Genomic DNA, 18,228 nt, shown 5'->3' with positions numbered 1-18,228 from the left:
GTCAAGTCCAGTATGATGATCCTATACATATTTATTCTATCTCAGTGTCATAACAAAACAGTGAAAAGAGAAAAGAGAAAGATATATTGATATAATTCGTTTATATGAGTGATCTCTTTATATTATTGGACTGATTTCAACATGCTAGCTTTACCCCTTATACAGTAAGGGGTAACAGCGCATCGAAAACGTGCGTCCAACCCCCTCGAAACTAATAGCGGAAATGCATGTTGATGGCCCTATTAGTTATTCCCGTGAGATTCAGAAAGTAAAATGTGCAGCCAAGCCGCACATTTTACTTTCAGAAATTAATGCCTGCCCAAAGGCAGGAGTTAAGTTCTGCCGGCACCGGGGAAGTGTACAGAAAAGCAGAAAAAACTGTTTCAAAAATTAAAAAAAAAAAAATTTAAATCGGCCGGCGGCCCACGGGTTGGAAGACAGATGCTCAATTATGCCGGCATCCGTTTTCTGAATCCGTAGCTGTCAGCGGGCTCGAGAACCGACACTGGCAAAATTGAGCGTCAGCTGTCAAACCGCCGCTCCTGTCAAAAAGGAGGCGCTAGGGACAGTATCAGCCCGACAGTAAATAAGGACAAAAAATGACCCAGCAGAGAACCAAAAACAGTGATGTACTTAGAAAGGAATGACTGCCAATCCAATAATATTTTGTCATTTTCATTTGGATGATAATTGTTTCCTCCCAGTGCCCCAGTGATTTGCAGTTTTCTGGCTGAAGTGGCAGCAGAGCTTGCTGGAGATAAAAGTTGCTGTGAAAAAGCTACTCCTCAGCCTTGAGATCTGTTTGAACATACAATAGAATCATAGCCAAGCAGGGGCAGTTTGGCCTATCATGGGATCGGGCATCCCCTGGTGGGCTGGTTGCACTGGTCATGTGATCTGCTGAGAGGGGCTGTGACAGAGCGCGCATCTTTGATACATCAAAGAATGGTTTGACCAAGGCACAGTGGAAATTTCAGTCTGAAGGTCTTTTAAAACTTTAGAAAAGGATTTAATAAACAAAAGATCTAAAATGTGGCCACCACGATGGGTGGAATCAGTTATGCTCTGTCACCAAAGAATTCAGTGTAAAATCACAACTTTCACTTTATGAATAAGAGTCTACATGAAGGTTAAAATCACCCATAATTAAAAGTTCTTTATAATCTAGGTTTAACGACTGAATCAGCTTGCAAAGCTTATACCATAGTGAGATAGAATTTTTCCCTTCTGATATACTTTGCATTTCAGAAAATAATGTAAGTTCCTGAGCAAGCTTAGACAGGGACCAGTGAAGTGGTTCTAAATAATGTCTAGCTTGTAAAAAGCCAAAAAACTGTACATGGAATAAGCCATATTGATTCTGCAGGGTCAAAAACATTTGACAAGTTACCAAATCTGGTTTGGTCATTTGACCTAAGTACTGGAGACCTCCTTCTCTCCACATTTGGAAAATAACCTTATATTTTTACTCACAGTTCCCGTTGAGACCATTCTCCTGTCTGCTGCCTGGAACTGACCTCTGCCTTCCTGACCATTCTCCCTCCCCCACCTTTCCCTTCCTTCCCCTATCTAACCCACCCCCCAGCCCTACCTAAATCCTCCCCTACCTTATTTCGACAAGTTACGCCTGCCCGTATCTTACGCGCGTAACCCTTTGAAAATCTACCCCAATATTTATGTCTCTGGGCACCCACACTTCCAAATAGTTTAATTTTCCTTGTGCCCAAGCAATGGGGAAGAATCTCTGACATTGCTGCTGAGTAAGCTCATATAGTGGTAGTGCTTCTGATTTAGTGAAATCAATTTTCAAACCAAAAATCTGTTGGATTGCTACTATTCCAGTTCGGGGGGGGGGGGGTCTCCTAAAATAGCAGAATATCTTCTGCAAATAGGGAGATCTTTTGATTAGTTTTCCTCACTGTGATTCCCTGGAATTTAGGATGTGCTCGCAACTTAATCGCCAAAAGCTCTACTGCAAGGAGGAATAGAAGGGGGTGACAATGGGCATCCCTGACTAATTTCCCTTTGTAATTTGAAACTATTAGTAATATTGCCTTTTATCAAGAAATGTGCAGTGAGATTTCTCTATATAATATTTTCAACCATGTCATATTAGTCCCCTCAAATCCAAATAGTTCAAGAACCCAGAACATATATTGCCAGCATACTGAATCAAAAGCCTTTTCTGCATCCAAGCTGATGACCATCGCTTTCTTGTTTTCTGAGATAAAGTAGCAAACAATTTCCTAAGAGTAAGGTTGCCATGCCTTCCTTTGATGAATCCAGTCTGACCTGGGTGAATAATTTTTAGAAGCACACTGCTAATTCCACCATCCAATACATCCACAAATATTTTCATATCTATACTTATTAGGGAGATAGAATGATAAGATCCCACCTCTGTTAGGTCTTTTTGAATTTTTTGGAAGTACGATAATCAGGGATTGATTCATGTCTTGCGAAGACATGCCCCTGAATTAAGGTATCATTATAGAATTTAGTTAATGTAGTAAGTATGCACCGATCCTGTATTTTATAACATGCGCGTGGCAGCGCGCACATGTTATAAAATTGGGAGTAGATTTGTTCGCGCCAGGTTACGCGAACAAATCTACTCCTGCGCGCACCTTTTAAAATCTACCCCTCTGTGGAGGATGAGGTGAGTGGGAGGGAAGGAAAGAAATAAAAGATAATGAAATTTAACTTAGCTTTCTTTATTAAATTAAATATATACTGAAAATATACCTAGCTTTCTTTTTAAATCAGATTGAAAATTAACCAATTTTTTTTTCAATCAAACACACTGAAAATCAGTCTGGCTTTCTGTTTTGAATCAAAATTACACTGAAAGTTGACTTTTGGATATGGCGTCTCAGTGATCGGATGCAGGGCACAAAAGCTTCCAAGACACATCCCTCAAACCAGAGATTTCCATGAGAAAATGGAGAAATGAGCAATGCAGCTAGGCAACTGGCTGTGGCTCTTCGTGCTACAAGAGTTGTAATCTCTTCTATGCAAAGAATCAAGGAGGTATAAGCACAAAAATGGCGTTCAGTACATGCAACAAAAGCAAGATGGGAGATGCAACAATGGCAGCTATGGAGAGCAAAGGAAAAACGTCTTTGGAGTCTGATGATATCATGCAGCAGATTACAAACAGCAAAACCTCAGTGCTAGATGAGCACCTTATCAAACTTCAAACTGCTATGGAAGAGATAAAGGAGTGGCATGAGAGCCACATGCAGAGAATTGAAACAGTCGAACAATGTGTTTTTTCGCAAGAGGACAGAATGGTATGGGCAGAGGCTCGTATAACAGAATCGTATAACACTTACTAGAGAAGCTCGATGACTAAGAAAATAGAAGCCATTGAAATAACTTGTGGATCTTGGGCCGTCTGGAATCAGTAAAAGGTTCTGAACTAACTAATTTCATAGAAAGCTGTCTCCCAGAGAAACTAGGGATTGTGATGCTCGACAATAAGCACTAGGGATGTGAATCGTTTTTGAACGATTAAAATTATCGTCAGATAATTTTAAAATTGTCCAAAATCGTTAGAGTGCACGATACAATACAAATGCCCCCGATTTATCGTCAGGGGCATTTGTATTGTATCATTAAATAGGGCGCGGGAAAACCGGCACACCAAAGCAACCCTAAAACCCACCCCAACCCTTTAAAACAAATCCCTCACCCTCCCGAACCCCCCCAAAATGTTTTAAATTACCTGGGGTCCAGTGGCGGGGTCCCGGCACGATCTCCCACTCTCTGGCCACGGCTGCGTTAAGAGAAATGGCACCGGTGGCCCTTTGCCCTTATCATGTGACAGGGCAAAGGTAGCGCCGGCGCCATTTTGGTTCCTGGCTCCCGACGTCACGCGTGCAGCAGATCGCTCCCGGACCCCCGCTGGACCCCCAGGGACTTTTGGCTAGCTTGGGGGGCCTCCTGACCCCCACAAGACTTGCCAAAAGTCCAGCGGGGGTCCGGGAGCGACCTCCTGCACGCGGGCCGTATTGCCAATATTCAAAATGGCGCCGGCGCTACCTTTGCCCTCACTATGTCATACGGGCGACCGTTGAAGCAGAGCTACAATACTAAGGAGCTTGACGACTTTCTGATAATGCCTGGTTGGCGGCTTGTGAGATCGCTACAATTATTCATTTGTTTATTCTCTGAGCAGGATTAGATATTTCAGATGTCAGCACAGTAACTCTTTTTTGGCAATAATGTCATTTTTTGTTAATGCTGACTCCTTTTCAATGTGCATATGTTAAACCACAGCTTTATTAACAAAAGGACTATCACAGACAGTCCCTTGGCTTTATGAGGGCCTAATCAGTGGAAGATGGCTTCTATTAAACATCTGAGATATGTCCTGAAAGGAATGAAGCACACTCCGCTTGTCCAGATAATAGGGAACAGCTTATTGACAAGCACTACTTTTTGGCAAACAATGGCTGTCGTTACGTGTGCCGTCCACGGCAGACCCGCGGCATGGCCCCCTCACCTTCTTACATGGACTCCAGCTTCTAGTTCCTCCCCCTTTGGGTGCATGAGTCGCAGGCTGCCCACACATATGCACGCGAATTTTAAAATCCGGCCATCAGATTTTATAACCTGTACTTTCCAGCGTGCGCATGTTATAAAATCAGCGCATCCAAGTGCGCGCGCCGAGAACTGTTTGCACATGAACGTGTGCATGAGGGTCTTAAAATCGACCCCTTTTGTTTTATACCTTACGAAATAAAAAACAAAATTAACAGAAGAAATATTTTTAGACAGAATGACAAATAGGTAGATAGGCAGGTAGATGGTTAAATTAGACAGTGCATAAACCTTACAATGCATTGTAAGGACAGTCCAGTCCTTACAATCTAGCCCAAAATTCTCAGCCCATTGATATTTTTATATTTAATTTTTCAGCATTAAAATTAGTTAAAACCAGTGGGGCGGATTTTAAAAGGCCCGCGCGCGCCAGCATGCCTATTTTGCATAGGCCGCCGGCACGCGTAAAGCCCCTGGACGCGCGTAAGTCCCGGGGCTTTAGAAAAGGGGAGGGAGGGGGCGTGTCCGGGGGCGTTCCCGAAACGACGCGGCGTTTCGGGGGCGTGCCGCGGCGTTTCGGGGGCGGGCCCGGGGGCATGGCGCCGGCCCGGGGGCGTGGTCGAGGCCTCCAGACCAGCCCCCGGGACCGGAGGACGGAGCGGGGCTGCCGGCCGACGCGCGCAAAGGTGGGGGGGGGGGGTAGGTAGGGCCGGGGGGGGGGTGGGTTAGGTAGGGGAAGGGAGGAGAAGGTGGGGGGAGGGCGAAGAAAAGTTCCCTCTGAGGCCGCTCCGAAATCGGAGTGGCCTCGGAGGGAACAGGCAGGCCGCGCTGGGCTCGGCGCGCGCAGGTTGCACAAATGTGCACCCCCTTGCGCGCGCCAACCCCGGATTTTATAAGATACGCGCGGCTACGCGCGTATCTTATAAAATCTAGCGTACTTTTGTTCGCGCCTGGTGCACGAACAAAAGTACGCGATCGCATAGTTTTTAAAGATCTACCCCAGTAAGTACTAGTGGGCAGTCCTGAGCTGATGCGCCATGCTCCCTCTCTGGCCATACTGAAGTATCTCCTAAAAACCCAGCTTTTGAAGTTGATTTTAAATCTTAAATACTGCCTTTCTAACAGGCCACCCAAAGGTAGGCGCTAATTTCTTCGAGCACCGGGAAAGTCCACAGAAAAGCAGTAAAAACTTTTCTGTGCACCCTCCAACTTAATATCATGGTGATTAAGTCAGAGGTCCCGAAACTTTCCAAAAGTAAAAAAAAAAATAAAAAAAAATTTTGAAGTTGGCCGGCAGCTGTCGGGTCGAAAATTGGATGCTTAATTTTGCCGGCATCCGGTTTCCGAGCCTATGGCTGTCAGCGGGCTCGAGAATCGACGCCGGCAAAATTGAGCGTCGGCTGTCAAACCCGCTGACAGCCGCCGCTCCGGTCCAAAAGGAGGCGCTAGGGATGCGCTAGTGTCCCTAGCGCCTCCTTTTGCTCGTTTTTACCACCAGGCCTCATTTAAATACAGAATCGCGTGCACAGGAGAGTGGCCTGTGCGCGTGCCGGGAGAGCAGGCGTTTGCCCACTCTCCAGCGGACTTTACTGAATCGGCCCGTAAGATCTTAGTCTTTTCAAATTTAGTCATGTTTTCTGAAACATCTTATTTTCTCTCGACTAGATTGCAAATTCCATGGATCAGGAGCTCTCACTTATATGTATTTCTCCAGTCCTGCTATGTCTTGCTGCTCTATAGAAGTTATTTCCAGGGGTAGTAGGAGATAGAGCCAATAGCTTTAGAATGCTAATAAATGAATTAAGAGGATATAACTATTAACATCTCCCTTCCTTCAACAACCTATTGTTTTAAATCTATGTTGTAAATCGCTTTGGAAGACTTGTCTGGAAAGCAATGAAATGCTTTTAAATAAATAAAATAAAATGAATAAATAAATAATGAAGTAAGTTGCAGTGGCAAGGTATCCACTACTCATGAAGAACCTCTGAGAACTGCTGTGGCGCTGAGGACTTTGTTAATTGTGCCATTATTTCACATGATTACCCATTAGTAAAGACTTTATTTCTGGACACTAAACCAAAGCCTCCCATGTGGTTATTGGCACTTACAGCCCTCATAGTGGGACAATTCAGTGTGCCTCCCCAAGGAAAAAGAGTACCCTAGCACTCTGTCACTCTGGGCCTGAAAGAGTCTTTCTTGTCCCCCTACCAACAAAGCACTCAGCCTTGTGTTCGAACTAGCCGGAGTGGCTCAGCACCAAGAGAGACTACAAATTCTTTTATGGCGAGCAGCCAGCACCCAGTGATGGGGTTACATTTAGGTTATGGCACTGAGGTTGTATACTCTGATAATAATGCAAAGGACATTGGTAATGATAGTGGTGGAGAAAATTGCTACAATCATTGTTAAAAGAAATTCAGCCCCTTAAAAAGATTTGGCAGTCTAGATTAAGTATGATCCAAAAAGTGAAATCCACAATTGTAATCCTCAGATAATGTGGCTCTTAATCTGTGTACAGGGTTTACAAGATTGCCATAGCAATTTATTTATGTAAGAGTTTTTTGGGTATCCATGTTATTGTAGTATGTGATTGTGATCCCATAAAACCCCATACCTGCAGGTGAATGGCCAGAACATGGGTGAGGTTTATTATTGTAATCACAGATCATAATTTTGTTTTGGCTTCTCTCTACCCTACTCTATTCCATAGTTAAAAAAAACAACAAATAACCATTACTTTTCCAGCTCCTAGTTTTCTGTGTCCCATGCTATTGTTCATCTAGGGAGCTTGGCTATTCATTGATAAAAGGAATCTCTACAGGAAATGTTTTGACCACAGAATGGAAAAATGCTTTACAACTGAAGTTAATATTACCAGTCTAGCTGGTAGCAGAAATTATGATTGAAGCCAATAATTTATAAATTAGGATAAAATATGATAAAACCTGAAAATAAACTCTTCAGGCCATGGAAAGGCCTCATAAGGTATGATACAAGGGAAACAGGTCTGTTTTTTCAACTGCTTTCTTTCACAGTGTTCAAATGAGAAATACTCATAAAAACTGTGTGATAGGTTATGAAAGAGCAGGACTACCTCACATGATCCTGGTGACCCGCTACCACATGGTCCTCTACACTAAGCTCTGTCCTGACAAATGACTCATGGTCACACAGCTCTTCTTTCAAATCATACTTTTGCTTATACATTAAAAAAAAAAAGTTGTCTGAGAAAGACCAAATTTGCTTATATATGATACCACTTGAAAGTTTGGTATTTATTTATGCTAAAAAAGGGAAAAAAAAAAATCAGATGTCATAATGAGTCAGCCATGCCATCTCCTTATCTAATACTCATTCCTTGGTCAGCTTGATAATTGCCTTCTGCTTTTCTGAAGAAAGATGAGGTTAAACTACAAGATCTTACATAAGAACTGCTGACCTGTTATCAAGCACTTTAATAGCTGACAGTTGAAAGCCCCATTGCTGGGAACTACAGGATGATAAAATCACTGTTATTGCTGAACATCAAACATTGAAAACAATCAGGAAGCCACCACATTTTAAAATAATTTACAAATGACTTCTTAACAACTGAACGTCCAGAGAATGATTAGTCTGCACAACAAGATCTTACTGGAAGGAAAATGAGCTTTTCCCTAGTTCAATAACTTTAAAGGGGAATAATTGTCTATGTTATATTTTTTTCCTTTAAGGTCCATTATATCTCTGTATGATATATGAGCTCTACTTATACCCCAAGTTTAATTTCTGTTCTTTTTTATAGTTATTTTCTTTAACTGCTGATGAGAGCTTTGGATGATTATCAGATACACCACTCAGAAATATCATCCACAGTTCCCTCATTTGGTATCACAGCACCAAGATGTAGAGTCTGCCGACAGTGACTGCACAGCATTGACCTCTTCCTCGGTCTGGCAGCTTTGCTCTTGCCCTCTGTCCCAGTGTCCACCCCCAAACTACCACCACACAACAGAGAGTCACCATAATATTTTAATCTTACTAAAGTCAGACTCCATGCTGATCTATCTGACTGAGTTTGTTATAGTTCAGTTTAATTGGCTTTTCTTGCAGCATTTTCTGAGCTTTGCAGCAGTATGTTTCAGAATTTTAAAACTAGGCATCCAATCTCTAGCCATCTTGAAATAGGAATTTATTCCATACTTTTCACTGATGGAAGGGTTAAAGGATTTGAATTTGTGAACTTTACCAGAGTTTGGTTTGATTATGTGGATGTAGTCTACATATAATTAATACCTGCTTTGAAGGTTACAAGCAGATGTTCACGTGCAATATATAATTACTTCCTAATTAATTATGTTTTGTTTTCTTTATGCTAAATCCAAATCAGCACTAGGTCTTCTTTAATTTGCAAATCCCAATCCATCTGCCCATCTCTACTTGTAAGTGATATATAAAAATAAAATACAAAAGATAAACCCCATGGAAAACTATTAAGCCCAGATTTAAGTCAAAGTGGGACTCAAAAGTACAAACAGCCTGCAAGTCGTTTTACTTGTACTATCTAGAAAGACTTCCTGGAACCTTTGGAATGGAAAATATTCCTCAGAAAATGTGAACAAGGAATCACTTGAGCAAAAGGTTCTGTGAAACTTTAGCTTGAAAGGACTCGATTTAAGATTCTTATAAAGGTTCTGCTGCACGTTGTGCATATACATTTCTTTGCACAATTTTGATCTGTAGAATGTTTTCCCTTCAAGAATTTGCCAGAAATGAAACCTTGGGTCATACAGAGGTGGGGGAGGAGCACTCACAGGGACCCAGAATCTTCTCTGACTGTGTCCCTGCACTGTCGGCTTAGTTCTTTCACTGCAGAGTGGATGGAACGGGAGAAGCAGGTTTGCCTCAGCTGAGGGCAACCACTTTCCTCTTCCTTTCTTCAGTCAAACTGGGAAAGGAAAATTACAAGCCCAGACTAAGCCCTAGTATTGCCTGAAATGTAATTGTAAACCTGTCATTCTCATAAATGTTTCTCCCGTTATATGCCATATATTTGGTCCTTGAAAATAAAGACTTTGCTTGATATGTTCATGTTTACAAAACTGAACCCAGTATGCCCATGAGAAGCATGTTCTTGGACGCTTGCACAGGATTTGCAGCTTACTGCTTAGTCAGCTTTTTATTAACAGACGGAAAGGTTGCAGAAAAGGCTATCCAATCTTATATGCTATTAAACAGATTTGCTGGATGTAAGTGGCTATGCACTTTACCCCATTAGCAATATCAGAGATTCATCGCTTAGTTTTTACTGGATAGTTACTGAAAATGAAAATTTATTGATCAAAACAATATTGTCATAAAAGTACATGCACCAGAGTTCAAAGGCCCTGAGTGAATCAGAACAATCTCGGTCTTACTACTATTACTATTACGACATATCTAAAGCGCTACTAAATGTACACAGCACTGTGTAGCTATGCATGAGAGAGAGTCCTTGCTCATGGAACTTACAATCTAATAAAGACAAACATACATGACAATAGGAAATGGATTTATTATAGAGCAGTGATTATGATTTAAAAACAGCCTCTGAAGATGGAGTTTTAGACTGGATTTGAACATGACCAGAAAGGGAGCATGACACACCAACTCAGGAAGTGTATACCAGCATACAGCACAGCAAGGTGGACAGTGCGGAGCTGGGAGCTGACTGTGGAAGAGAAGGGCGCACATAAGAGCGACTTGCCTAATGAATGGAGTTCACAAGGAAGGAAATAGGAAGAGAGAAGGAAATATAGGTAATGAGAAACTATAAAGTGAGAACATATGCAGGTAAATAAGAGAGGTTTGAGTTGTAAGTGGAAACGGATAGGAAGCCAATGTAGTAACTTGAGAAACCTCCGTTTTAAATATCTGTTTTCTATGGGAATACATGTTGAGAATAAGGTTTCAGTCTTTAATTTGATTTTCTTCATCAACAATCTACAAATAAATAAATACAATGGGCATACACTTAGTAGACTTAGACACTCATCAATTTTAAGTACTTCTTATTAAGATTCTCTAGTTTTTTCATCTCTTAATATATTATAAATAAACTAATATAAAAACTAAGCAGTGACAGTTTTCCAGTGGTTGCTTGTTTTGTCTTTACAGGAAAATAAATACCCTTAAATTTGTACATGCAAGAATTAAGATATCATAAAACTACTATACAATAAACAAGGTTTATGGTCTCCCTCTCTCGCTACCTAACATAAGAAAGTTGAAGATAGAAATTTCATGTTTACAAATGATACAAAGGTTGAAAGTAGGGTTAAATAATGCAGAATAATGTGAATAGATGCAGATGTCATAGTCTGGAGATCAAGAACAGAAGCAGGTCAGTGCACGTCAATTTGGAAAAGTGTCAAGATATCAGAGTGACATTATCAAGTCATTATTTTGAGGAGCTGGCTTAATGCCAGAAGATGTTGTGGAGGCAGGGTTCACTGATCCCAAATGGAGAAAGAACCAGCCGTTGCTCAACAGCAACACCTACTGGCCAGTCTGAATGTGTTATGCTTCTGAAGGTGGACACTTGGTCCGAGGTAGAGTTGGCACTACCTAAGAGGGTAACCCCTCTTGGGTCCCTGTCGGAAGGCGAGGCTGGACTCAGGTGGATCCTTGAAGACAGAGAAGAGATCTGAATGCAGGTGCCTCCTGCAGGTCATATAGTCCAGATAGCTGGCGCCTCCAGCAGGTCAAAAGTCAGTCCAGGAGCCGAAGCTCAAAGAATGGTCGGAAACCGGTCCAAGGTTCAAAAGCCAGAAGAATGGTCAGTAGCCAGTCCAAGGGTCAAAGCCTGAAGAATGGTCGGAAGCCGGTCCAAGGGTCAAAGCCTGAAGAATTCCGACCAACTGGTAGAGAAGCAGAAGCAGAACCAGGAACTGAGAAGACAGGAACTCGGAGCACCGGAACCACTAAAAGCCAAGAAGCCAAGGCAAGGTCTGAGGAGCAGACCTTGCCTCAAATAGCAACCTGGAAGGTGGAGTTCACAGGGAGGCGCCATGACAATTTCTTGTCGTGGCCCCTTTAAATGCAAGGTCTCTGCTGCATGCACAGCTCTAGGGAGACCAGAGTGGGAGGAGACAGCCCGGCCAAAAAAGAACACAGGTGGCCGGGCCCAGCAGTGGCAGAGGCCATGAAGGCATTTCGAAAGAGACCTGCCTGCCTCTGTGGAATCCCCGGAGGCGGCCTGACACCTCAGGTGAGTCTTCGGCCCCGGTCGTGGACCACCGCAGCTGGCGGCCATGACACCTGGTCCTGGTCGTGGCCCACCACAGCTGGCAGCCATAACAGTACCCCCTCCTTTAGGCCTCCCTCTAGAAGGTTTGGGTTTTCCCAGGTGTTCAGAGTGAAAGTTCTGGAGAAGAGTCTTATCCAGGATGTTAGTAGCAGGTTCCCAGGAATTCTCTTCTGGCCCAAAACCTTCCCAGGCCTCTTCTCCGGACATCAAGAACCTCACGAACCTGGTATATAGTCTCTTCCTCAGCCCTCAGTTGTAGAGCTTCGGGAGCCTTCCGGGAGGGCCAAGTGAGGACCAATGGCTTCAACAGCGACACATGAAAGGAATTGTGTGTTCGCTGTGTGGCAGGCAGACGTAGTTGATAGGTCACAGGACCCAATTTCTGCATCACCGGAAAAGGGCCAATATAGCCAAGGGCCAATCTCATCAAAGGAACTCTTAAGTGGATATATCTGGTGCTGAGCCACACCTTCTCCCCTGGATGAAACCGAGGAGCCGGTCGTCAATGTCTGTCTGCAAATATTTTTGCGGTACTAGCTGCTTTGCATGGCATCTGTTGGGTATGAACCCAAAGTCTCTTCAGTTGCAGGGCTGTAAGCTGGGCCGCCGGGGATGAAACAGGCAGAGATAGAGGCAAAGTCAGCCTGGGTTGTCACCCGAAGACAATTTGAAACGGTGAAGCCCCAGTCGAGGTACCCGCATGAAAATTGTGGGAGAACTCCGCCCAGGGAAGCAGTGCTGCCCAGTCATCCTGACGAGTATAAACATACATGCATAAAATTTGTTTCAAAGTACGATTAGTACGTTCCGCCTGACCGTTTGCCTGAGGGTGGAATGCTGTGGTGAAGTCCAGAGCAATGCGAAACTTGGTACAGAGGCTCCGCCAATATCGGGCCATGAATTGTGAACCACGGTCAGATGTGATGTGCTGAGGAATTCCGTGAAGGCGGAAGATATGTCACATGAATAGCTGGGCCAGACGGGAGGGAGGATAGCGGAATGAAGTGAACCATTTTCGAAAATCGATCCACTACTACCCATATCACAGTATGTCCTTCAGAAGATGGAAGATCCACAATAAAATCCGTGGAGATGTGAGTCCATGGTCTCGTAGGAGTTGGAAGCGGTTGTAATTGCCCCCAAGCCTTCCCTGTAGGACTCTTGTGCTGAGCACAGATTGGACACGAATCTACGTAAGTGCGAATGTCCTTGCGCAACTCGGCCCACCAATAATGTTGTTGGATAAGGGCTTGCGTCCGTATATGTCCCGAATGTCTGGCCAATTGGGAATTGTGTCCCCATTTTAATACTTTATTACGAAGCCTTTTGGGCACCACAGTCTTGCAAGGTGGGACCGTGAAAGTTGCAGAGAGGATGATGCAAGCTGGGTCAATAATGTTTTGAATTGGCTCCTCAAAGTCCTCATTGGAGAAAGATCGGGACTACGCATCAGCCTTGATGTTCTTGTTAGCTGTTCGATATCGCAGTTTGAAATCAAAACGTGTGAAAAAAAGTGCTCAGCGAGCCTGACGCGGATTCAAGCGTTGAGCTTGTTGGAGGTATACCAAGTTCTTATAGTCCGTGAAAACAGTGATACGGTACTGTGCTCCTTCCAACCACTGTCACGACTCCTTGAATGCGAGCTTGATAGCTAGAAGTTCCTTGTCGCCAATGGAATAGCGTTCAGCTGAAGAAAATTTTCTATAGAAATAGGAGCACGGATGAGATGTCCCTGATATGTCAATCTGGCTCAGGACAGCTCCTGCTTCTTCAGCGGAGGCATCAACCTCCACTATAAACGGACGTCTGGGATCAGGATGCCAGAGGCAAGGTTGTAGTAGAAAGGATTCTTTGAGAGCCTGAAAGGCTTCTTCAGTCTCTAAAGGCCAGGTCTTGATGTTTGCCCCCTTATGAGTGAGTGCAGTAAGGGGCGCAGCCAGCTTGGAAAAATTCTGGATAAAACTACGATAGAAGTTTGCGAATCCAAGGAATTGCTGGAGTGCGTGTAGACCACTAGGCTGAGGCCATTCTTGGATGCATTTCAATTTAATGGGATCCATTTGAAAACCTTGCTTAGAGATGATATACCCCAAAAAAGGTAATGATTCTTTTTCAAAAATGCATTTCTCTAGTTTGGCATAGAGTCGATGCTCTCTCAGATGTTGCAATACTTGAATAACGTGTTGACGATGCGTCTGTAAATCGCAGGAAAAAAAATCAAAATATCATCTAGGTAGACTACCACACAGACGAAGAGCAAGTCTCTAAATATTTCATTAACAAAGTGCTGAAAGACACTAGGAGCATTGGTTAGTCCGAACGGTATGACAAGATATTTGTAGTGACCATCTCTGGTGTTAAAAGCTGTCTTCCACTCATCACCCTGACGAATCCTGACTAGGTTATATGCTCCTCGAAGATACAATTTGGAGAATACCCGGGCTCCCTGTAGGCGATCAAATAGTTTAGCAATAAGGGGCAATGGATAGTGATCCTTGATAGTAATAGCATTCAGTCCCCAGTAGTCGATACAAGGACGTAAAGTTCCATCTTTTTTCCCGACAAAAAAACCCCAGCCCCGGTGGGGGATGTGGATCTTTGGATAAACCCCTTCTGAAGATTGTCCTGGATATATTCGGACATGGCAGAGTCTCAGAAGTGGACAAGGGATAGACTCTACCCCGAGGTGATGTGGATCCAGGAAGCAAGTTAATCGCACAGTCAAAATCTCGATGCAGAGGCAAGGTATTTGCGGCCTCTTTGGAGAAAACATCCGCAAATTGTTTGTACTGAAAGGCAAAATTCTCCAGGAGAGAGGTACAGATGAAACTACAAGAGGGAGTAATTCCTTTTAGGCAGGTTTCGTGGCATGCTGGACCCCAATGAGTGAGTTTTAAGGATGTTCAATCAAACTGTGGATTGTGCCATTGCAGCCAGGGAATACCGAGAACAACTGGATGAATAGCTTTCTGGAGGACATAGAAAGTGATTTGTTCTATATGGTTGGGTGCAATGTGACAGTCCAGAGGTACCGTGTAGTGTGTTATTCTTCCAGGCAAGGGTTCTCCGTGGATGGAGGAGATAATCAACAGCATCAGGCAAGGACGAGTGGGAATATGAAGTTGTTCCACCACTTCTTGCAAGATAAAGTCTCCACCGGCCCCAGAATATACTAAAGCCTGTGTGGTAAATTTATGTCCTCCAATGACAAGGGTAACAGGCAAGATGACTGGGGGAGCTGGTAAATTGATGCCTAGGGTTACTCCCCCGTGGAACCTAGGCTTTGTAGTTTCCTGGACATGTAGGACAGCCCTCAATGTGATGACCCGACCCTCCACAATATAGACAGAGGCCAGCCTTATGGCATCTTTGACATTCTTCCGGTGAGAGAGGGCCTCTACCCAACTGCATGGGTTCTTCAATGATCCCCTCGGTGGTAGAGGAATCTCAAGAGGCAGAAGAGGATGAATGTGAAGCAACAGGAACTGCCATGCGTCTTCTCGAACTCAGGCCTTCACGAGCCCTTTCCTGTAGATAGCGGTCAATTCTGGTGGCTAGTTCAATGAGAGAATTTAAGGAGGATGGAAGTTCCCGAGCTGCCAGCTCGTCCTTAATCCTAACTGACAGTCCTTCGATGTATATAGTCCGGAGAACACATTCCTCCCAATGGAATTCAGTTGCTAGGGTTCTAAATTCGATGGTGTAGTCCGTGAGTGAACGTCCTCTTTGACGGAGATGAAGAAGGTCGGAACCTGCGGTTGTTTGTTTTCCGGGTTCCTCAAACACTGTCCAAAATAGTTCCAGGAAATGTGGGGAAGCCCAAGCCAGAGCCTTGCCTTCCAATAAGGACAAGATGTATGTCGTCTTAGTTATGTCATCCAGAAAGAGGGTAGCTTGAAGATGGAAATGCATGCTGCATTGGTCGAGAAATCCCAGGCATAGACGAGGTTCCCCGGCATAAAGTGGGGGAGATGGCAGTGGAATTACCAGTCGAGGGTAGCCATGTATTGCCGGCGGTGCTTGTGCTGGTGGAGGACTTGCGTGTGTTGCGACCACTGCATCCAGACGGGCGTTGAGTCGGTCCATAGATGCTGCCATGGAATCCAACATCCTCTGTTGTTCCATTATCTTCTGGGCCAAGCTGGGAATGGCTTGCAGGGCTGAAGCCTCTGCTGGGTCCATGGCCTTAGATTACTGTTATGCTTCTGAAGGTAGACCCTTGGTCCGAGGTAGAGTTGGCACTGCCTAAGAGGGTATCGCCTCTTGGGTCCCTACCGTCAGAAGGCAAGGCTGGACTCTGTGCAAATTAAGAATGGGAAAGTAGGGAGCCAGGGGTATTACAACTGAGCTCTATACCTTTCCAGTAAGGATCAATTATATCCATCCAAGAGCAGGCACATAAACTGGGATCACTTATTGAAAATTAACTTTGCTTCTCCAGATCCATTTATTATGTAAGACTTGCTTTGAATATCTTCTGCTGCTTAGACAATTGGGACCATTTTTGCACAGTACTGACTTGTTTAAAGTAGCACATTTTATAATCACCAAGAGGCTTGATTATTGTAGTTCTTTGTTATTGGGGAATAGCCCAGAAAAATATCATATGTTTACAGCTGGTGTAAAATACAGCAGCACATATTGTGACAGGATATGGGTACAGGGAAAGAGTATGCCCTGTGCTAGAAAAATTGCACCAGCTCCTAACTGAGTTTTATTTATAATTTAAGATTGTCTGCCTGGTTTTAAATTCAGTACAGAGCATGGGAACCAAATGTTTGAGAAATTATTTGGTCAGTTATTATCCCATTTGACAATTACATTCATCCTCGGCTGCACTTTTAGTTGAGCATTCTTTGAAATCTGTCAGACTTACTAGCAGAAGGAAATGTGCTTTTTTTAAGTAGCTCCCAATTTATGAAATCACTTGCTGTTGGAAGCTTGAATTTTGACTAATATTTAGATTTCAAAAAGTTAGTTAAGATAATTTTTATTCTTTCAGGCCCTTGCCTGACTTGAATTTTGATTATTTTATTAAATTCCTGATTTTAATCTTCAGCATTCCTGCACTACTCACCTGAGATTCTTCCAGGACTAAAACAAGCTGAACCCGTCAAACCAGTTCTTCTTGGGGCTTGTTTGCTGGCTGTAAAGCTCCATGTTGTTGTGTCAAGCTTCACCAGGAAATCTCCTCTCAGCCCCACCCACCAGTGATGTCAGCCTGAGGTGAACTGAAATACTAGCTCAGATGCTGGTGGCATTGTGCTGAAAGGGTGCAATAAGGGGCATGCCTTTATTTTTGCTTTCCATGTGGTTGAGAAGTCTTATGTGAACAATGTTTTATTTCTGGGTATTTATGCTGTGCAGCTATGTGGATGAGACACTCAGGTTGCTTGATTCCTATATTCAGTTAATTAATGAACTATGTGTTTCAATTCATCTGAACTGATGGAAGTTAGTTAAATTTCTGTGACCTGGTGCAGAGGGTGCATGTGATACCTAGATATAAGAGAAAAATGTTGCTTTCTGTCACAGATTTCTCTGTTTTCTATGATCTCTTGCAGTTCTAAATCTCCTTTTCACGACTTTACGCTATCTCTTCTAAATATGTAGTCATCTTGTGGCAAATGGTATTTGTTGCATGACTGTTTATTAGATTATAAAATGGATGCCATGTGTGTTACTGGTGGTTTCAGGAGAGGGAGGGAATTAATATTAATCAATTGGCTCCTTTAGCTTATTCAGTGCTTTATCAGCCTTGAGCCTGAAAGAAGAATGGTGTGGTGGGTTTTGTATTTAGGGATATTCTTGTTTTTTAAGTAAATAATATGTTAATCTGGCTATTGGTAAAGACACTTTGATGTTGATATTCAAAGAGTTTTGTTTGAATAACTTTTGAGTTATCCAGATAAACCTCAAGGTTTAAATATCTAGGCTACTTATTTGGATATATTTTATCTGGTTAAGTCGTTTACCGAGATACAAAGTATCCAGAATACTTGGAGGCATTTCAGAGGCTTTCCAGGGAAGAGTTCAGGTAGCTGAATAAATTAACCAGCTAACTCTGATATTTTGAGTTAGCCAAATAAGTGTTTCAGTTAAGTTTTTACTCCTCAGAGCAGGGGGCAAAGTTTTCCAGGAACATGTTCCTGGATAAGTATACCTTAACTGCCTATATTCATATATACTTTGACAGCAACACTGGAAGTTGTCAAACCAACACATGACACCCGCAGGAGCGGCATGATTGTACTGCAGTCTTTTTGGCTGGGAGCTGGGGTTTGGAGGTGCTGGGTGGGGTGGAAGAGCTTGGTTTGGAGTTGTTGGGGAGGTGGGGCTGAGAAGTTGGCCAGAAGCTGCTATATTTGGATAGAGCATTGGGGGAATGGGATTGAGCCAGCTCCACTGGTTTA

General features: G+C 43.4%; 1 protein-coding gene across 2 annotated transcripts in view; it reads right to left on the bottom strand.

Annotated features, from left to right (window-relative positions):
• Positions 1-18,228, bottom strand: part of SCIN (scinderin) — a 267,968-nt gene that overhangs the window by 142,658 nt on the left and 107,082 nt on the right. The window contains exon 1 of one of the 2 annotated variants that reach the window (XM_029588988.1): positions 16,893-16,999. The exons of the other annotated variant lie outside the window; for it this stretch is intronic. The gene's annotated coding sequence lies outside the window, so the exon portion shown is untranslated. Of the gene's footprint in view, positions 1-16,892; positions 17,000-18,228 lie in introns of those variants that run through there. 2 annotated transcript variants of the gene reach the window in all.

Source organism: Rhinatrema bivittatum, chromosome 2 (genome assembly GCF_901001135.1).
Source record: "Rhinatrema bivittatum chromosome 2, aRhiBiv1.1, whole genome shotgun sequence".
In the NCBI taxonomy this organism is placed as follows: Eukaryota; Metazoa; Chordata; class Amphibia; order Gymnophiona; family Rhinatrematidae; genus Rhinatrema; species Rhinatrema bivittatum.
This window is presented reverse-complemented; position numbering and strand designations above follow the sequence as displayed.